At 39.7% G+C, this 6,737-nt stretch overlaps 1 long non-coding RNA gene across 1 annotated transcript; it reads right to left on the minus strand.

The window, feature by feature from the left end:
* Positions 1-1,040: 1,040 nt before the first annotated feature.
* Positions 1,041-4,289, minus strand: LOC121402014. The gene is made up of 3 exons (XR_005966499.1): positions 4,215-4,289; positions 1,771-1,773; positions 1,041-1,590 (listed from the first exon to the last, which is right to left on the minus strand). It is a non-coding gene; the product is annotated as an uncharacterized LOC121402014 (long non-coding RNA).
* Positions 4,290-6,737: the final 2,448 nt, after the last annotated feature.

Genomic DNA, 6,737 nt, shown 5'->3' on the forward strand with positions numbered 1-6,737 from the left:
AAAATACATATGCAATAATAATTCATATTGATGTACACCAATTAGCAATAGAAACAGGATGAATAGTCCCCAGCTGTAAGACATGTTGCCAGGGTGCTGCCCGTGGTGAGTCTCCGGGTGTATGTGCGCCTATGCGTGTTTATTGTAGGTTCCTGTCATGTGACCCAGGTGCCAGTGTGTCTATGGTGCTTGGTGCCCCCGGGCCTTTTGTCATGGATTCAGCATTTACTTGCAATAATAATAATCTCATGACCTTGTCGGATTGTGCTCATTGCTAATGCTGACATAACAAGCTGTGACAATCCATAATGATCTGGGAATGTGAAGCTCATACCATTCAGTACAGGGGCATAACCTGCCTTAAAGGGGATCTGTCACCTTAAGAAATAACTCCAAATTCTGTTTTATGATGTTAGTCCAGCAAAATAAATTTCACTTTAATTAATAAATTACTTACATCTTGTTTTTTTTAAGTCTTGGAATTCATCATCAAAGCAAGCAGGCAGGCGCCATTTTGTGGACACTGTAAGGCAAGTGCTGCATCATCCCAAATCTTGTTTATGCACCAGAATGGGCACCTTATGCCCATGCACTGACTGCAAAATTAGACGGTGAAGGAGGAATTTGAGGAGAGCATCTAGGAAGTGCAGAATCAAAAGTGAAAGTGATTGTCTGCCCCACCTCTATGTCTAGGCAATAGAGGTTTAAAGGGGACCTGTCACCCTAAGAAATAATTCTAAATTCTTATCTATTGCATTTGTTAAGCAAAATAAACGTTACTTACGCTATATAAATTATTTAAATCTTGGTTGCAGTCAGTCTTGGAATTTACCACCAGAGCAAGCAGGCAGCAGCCATTTTGTGGACACTGTTATCAAGATAAGCCTTGTAAAATCCTCAAAATCTTGCATTGCATTGGTTACACAATTAAAGACTGTGAACAGGAAGAGGGAATGTGGGGAGTGCAGCAACTTGTAGGAAATGCCAAATGGAAAGTGAAAGTAATAGTCTGCCCTATGCCTGAGGCCAAGCGTATATATGTTCCCAGAGGGATATATATAAGAGAAGAGATCAGCGCCTGTGGCAACAGAAATTAAAAACAAGCATAGCGTAATACGTTCCAAATAGGTAATATCACCCTGTGCATGCACTTAGTATTAAGTCCGTGTTTTCTCCCCTTTTTCCCTTAGATAGCTGTTAGTGGGGGGGGGGTGATAGGGTAACAATAGAGGTGATAGGAAGATGATGGCTTCCCTGCGAAGAGTTAAATATACTCCAGGAGTGCTTCCACCTTCTATAAAAATGCCTACTTACAAACCACAGCAGTGGTGTTATGCATGTAACAGAAAGCTCTTTTCTGGTCCCTCCTTTGGGTCACGATATTCCTTCCAGGTTCCAATGCCAGAGATAAAAACCAGTGATAGTGTAATACCGTTTTATTAAAAACAACTTAAAATCAATTAAAAATTACACTCACATTTACCCTGACAGGGTTTTGCGCATTCAGTCCAATAAAAAGTCCATATGGGGTTGCGAGTAGTAGTTCTGCTTACTCACTGCCAGACTCCCTCGTGGTGCCTTGCTTCTGGGCTCTGGTGTCCCCCAAATTGTGCCTAACGCGTTTCGCTGTACGTGGTCAGCTTCCTCAGAGGCGTAGTTTCCATTAATGTTTGCTCTGCTGCTTTTTAAAACTCATTCTGGCGCGCTCGCCTGGTTTCCGCCGTCACTTCCGGTTTATGCGTTCCAATTGATGCGTTCCAGCGCATTCACTTCCTGTTTGGCGCATGAAATCCCCGGTTTTCCTTCTTTCAGTGTATTACAGTAGGGACAGCCTCTCTCCCCTTAATACTACATACAATTTAAACTTCAATGGCCTCACATCCTATCCACTTGTTTGTAGCCTATTCAATACAACAAATATACATGTGCAGGGGTACATGCTTTTTTAACAACATATACATACAATGAGTTACGGGGGATCATGGGAAATGTAGTTTTCCCTTATTTTTTGTAAAGACAATGTTTTAAATTAACAAATTCTTTTCTTATATTCCATATATATAGTTACCTTGTGCTATTCCTTTATCTTTCTATTTCCTATCTGTGTGGAAAAAACTTTACAGCTATTGCCTTGTGATGTGTCCATAAGTAAAGCTGAATTGTGTTTTGTGTTTATAAAAAGGCTCTTAGGTTTATATCTATATTTAACCCCTGTGGTATAAAAGTGTGCATTTTATAAATCCATCTGCTTTCTTCTTGTAATGTTTTCTTTGTTAAATCCCCTCCTCTCCATTCTTTCTGTACTATACTTATACCCCAAAATTTTAAATCTTTGGCTTTCTGATTGTGATAATCTTTAAAGTGTTTTGACACACTGTGATTCGTGATTCCCTTCTCTATATTTCTTACGTGTTCATTAATTCTTTCCCTTAATTTCCTATTGGTTTTCCCAATGTATTGGAGGCCACAAGGACATTCTAGGCAGTATATCACATTTTGTGTTGTGCATTTAATGCACTGTTCAATATTATATTGCTTTTTTGTAACATTTGATGTAAATTGCGTCCCTTTCCTTCCGTACCTACAGGCTTTGCAAAGTGCACAGGGAAAAAAACCTTTCCATTCATCTTTTTACGGAAGGAAAGGGACGCAATTTACATCAAATGTTACAAAAAAGCAATATAATATTGAACAGTGCATTAAATGCACAACACAAAATGTGATATACTGCCTAGAATGTCCTTGTGGCCTCCAATACATTGGGAAAACCAATAGGAAATTAAGGGAAAGAATTAATGAACACGTAAGAAATATAGAGAAGGGAATCACGAATCACAGTGTGTCAAAACACTTTAAAGATTATCACAATCAGAAAGCCAAAGATTTAAAATTTTGGGGTATAAGTATAGTACAGAAAGAATGGAGAGGAGGGGATTTAACAAAGAAAACATTACAAGAAGAAAGCAGATGGATTTATAAAATGCACACTTTTATACCACAGGGGTTAAATATAGATATAAACCTAAGAGCCTTTTTATAAACACAAAACACAATTCAGCTTTACTTATGGACACATCACAAGGCAATAGCTGTAAAGTTTTTTCCACACAGATAGGAAATAGAAAGATAAAGGAATAGCACAAGGTAACTATATATATGGAATATAAGAAAAGAATTTGTTAATTTAAAACATTGTCTTTACAAAAAATAAGGGAAAACTACATTTCCCATGATCCCCCGTAACTCATTGTATGTATATGTTGTTAAAAAAGCATGTACCCCTGCACATGTATATTTGTTGTATTGAATAGGCTACAAACAAGTGGATAGGATGTGAGGCCATTGAAGTTTAAATTGTATGTAGTATTAAGGGGAGAGAGGCTGTCCCTACTGTAATACACTGAAAGAAGGAAAACCGGGGATTTCATGCGCCAAACAGGAAGTGAATGCGCTGGAACGCATCAATTGGAACGCATAAACCGGAAGTGACGGCGGAAACCAGGCGAGCGCGCCAGAATGAGTTTTAAAAAGCAGCAGAGCAAACATTAATGGAAACTACGCCTCTGAGGAAGCTGACCACGTACAGCGAAACGCGTTAGGCACAATTTGGGGGACACCAGAGCCCAGAAGCAAGGCACCACGAGGGAGTCTGGCAGTGAGTAAGCAGAACTACTACTCGCAACCCCATATGGACTTTTTATTGGACTGAATGCGCAAAACCCTGTCAGGGTAAATGTGAGTGTAATTTTTAATTGATTTTAAGTTGTTTTTAATAAAACGGTATTACACTATCACTGGTTTTTATCTCTGGCATTGGAACCTGGAAGGAATATCGTGACCCAAAGGAGGGACCAGAAAAGAGCTTTCTGTTACATGCATAACACCACTGCTGTGGTTTGTAAGTAGGCATTTTTATAGAAGGTGGAAGCACTCCTGGAGTATATTTAACTCTTCGCAGGGAAGCCATCATCTTCCTATCACCTCTATTGTTACCCTATCACCCCCCCCCCCACTAACAGCTATCTAAGGGAAAAAGGGGAGAAAACACGGACTTAATACTAAGTGCATGCACAGGGTGATATTACCTATTTGGAACGTATTACGCTATGCTTGTTTTTAATTTCTGTTGCCACAGGCGCTGATCTCTTCTCTTATATATATCCCTCTGGGAACATATATACGCTTGGTTTTGGATTTACATACAGTTGAGAGACTGTGAAGGGGTCGGCAAGAAATTATCTAAAAGACTGACATTTTTTATTGGCTGCATTTGTAAGCTGTATATTGTTTTTACCTATGCCTGAGGCACAGAGTAGGGGCGGGCAATATATGATTGACAGCTGAGATCTTGAAATGCATTTATAACAAGTATGGATGTTTAATGGAAAAAAGAATTTGGGTTTAATGTCTAATTTGGAAAGGACTTTTACTATACAGCTTTTTATGTCTGGGTGACAGGTCCGCTTTAAACTAATTTATAACCATTATGGATGCTTTAATTTAAATAAAAAAAAATAAATTGTTTTTCATGTTTTATTTGAAAAGGACTTTAATTATACAGCTTTTTATGTCTGGGGGTCAGGTCCCATTTAAGGAACACTACCTTTGTCGAAATGTTTGGCTTTCTTATGTCAAAACTCGTTGAAGGCTTTCGCTTATTTCAGAGATTTTACTTTCATGACCCCCTTTAGTATATGAAAAATATATAAAGATCACCCAATAGCCTTTAATCATATGTAGTGCTATAAATACTTGGGGTGCCCTTTGCAGCTGCTACATGCAACTCCTAACCTCAACTGGGCCTTCACAAAAGGAGTTGGGAAAGGGTTTCCAGGCTGATCTGTAACTCAAAAAAAACATTCACACAGAAACTTGGGTGGAAGTGATTGTTAACCAGCAAAAGTAGATTTACTGAACAGAAAGGGGCTTTCCTTTGTGCATCAAGTATCACATAATGGGTCACATTCAATCCAATGAGAAAAAGGTCTAAAAGTTATCTCACAGTTTATCTCATGAAAACTCTATTGAAGTCGATGGGAAAAGACTGGAGCTGAATTAGGTGAAATTTTCTTCTCCTCGAATTGAATCTCGTCCATGAGTTTTCAAGTGATAAATGGGCCAGATTCAGTTCAATGAGAAAAAGGTTTATCAAGTCATGAACATGATTCAATTTCAGATGCAATTCAATTCAGAAAAACGTATGTCAAGATTTATCACGTGACAACTCTATGGGAAAAACTAGAACTGAATATGGAGAATTTTTTTTTCTCCTCGAATTGGATCTTGTCCGTGACTTTTCACTTGATAAACAATGAGATGCCTTTTTCTCACTGAATTGGACCTGGCCCAATACACCAAGCAGGTTATTATCAAAGGTGTCTGCTCTCAGTGACCAAAATCCTGAAAGGGTGCGCCAAGAGATCAAACTTAGACTTCCCTAAGTTCTACCCACTTGAGTTCCTACAGCCTGGTATCACCCGAGGAACAAACCCATGCTAAAACTGCAATGAGGAGACCAAAGCTGCTCTTACTAGCCACCTCTATCTGCCCAACATTCCTAGTGCATTCTATAACAAGAGCTAACTGTCACGAGTGAACGTAGGCTCTACTGAGGCCTTCTGTATCAGGCTCCCTTGCACCAGGTGGAGTCAAAAGAGACAGAACCATGTTCCTTCCCTATTTACAGACAAGGGAACATGACCTACAATCACTGAAATGTACAAAATAGGAGGTGTGGAAGCACTCTAAAACCTTATGATCAAAAAGTTGAAAAGCCACCATACCATACTATACTATTAAAAATTCTACTGCAAATGCGCCAAAAGTCACAAAGTTTTCCAATTTCACTTCATGACTTTTGGCGCATGCGCAGTAGATCCGTACCGGCGAAATGCTCCTACTGTGCATGCGCCGGTCATAACAGGAAGAAGATCGTTTGGAAGAAGATGGCGTCGGTGAACTCCGTAGACTGGACCTACACAGAAGGGTAAGTAACAAGTTAGGGACAGGTAGGCCAGGGGGGGAGGAGGGAGGGGAAGCAACACAGGGGAGGGGGGGAGGGTTTTTGCGCCAACTGGGTTTCCTTCTCCTTTAAAAGCCACATACTGGCGGGGGAGGATAGATACTTTACACTGAAACCAAGGTTCAACAGACACTGATTACACAGAATGCTACTATGCAGTAAGACTTTTATTCTATGGCTGAAAGGCAAATAAGTTTGGGACCACCATATGGGGTTTACCTTGACGTGGTATGGTGGCTTTTCAACTATATGATCATAACTCCTGTTTTATAAACTTTTGAGACAGGGGACCAGGGAATGTGCATTAAAACTAGCACTTCCATTATACTTAATTATACTATGACTTAGCCTTTAGAGTGCTTCCACACCTCCTATTTCCTACAATCACTACCCATGGCCTATGGGAACAAATACCTCTGTGCATGCAAATGGTCCTGGACCACTGAAATAGGATGTTGGGTATTCTTCCAAGACAATGGCGTGGTTCTTAAAGGAAAAGTACAGCAGACCATTATGGTTTTTAGCAAAGAGCCTTACCCCAGGATCTAACATTAGCAATTGTATTCACTGGGCATTGCTTGGCAGATTGCCACCCCCATATTCTTTATATGAAAAGCTGAAGCTGAAGCAAAAATATTGTAGTGTCCTTATTCTACCACATATACAGCAATCTCACTCCCCGTGTATAAATCTGGCAGTTGGGGAATCATGGTTA

This window comes from Xenopus laevis, chromosome 1L (assembly GCF_017654675.1).
Source record: "Xenopus laevis strain J_2021 chromosome 1L, Xenopus_laevis_v10.1, whole genome shotgun sequence".
NCBI lineage: Eukaryota > Metazoa > Chordata > Amphibia > Anura > Pipidae > Xenopus > Xenopus laevis.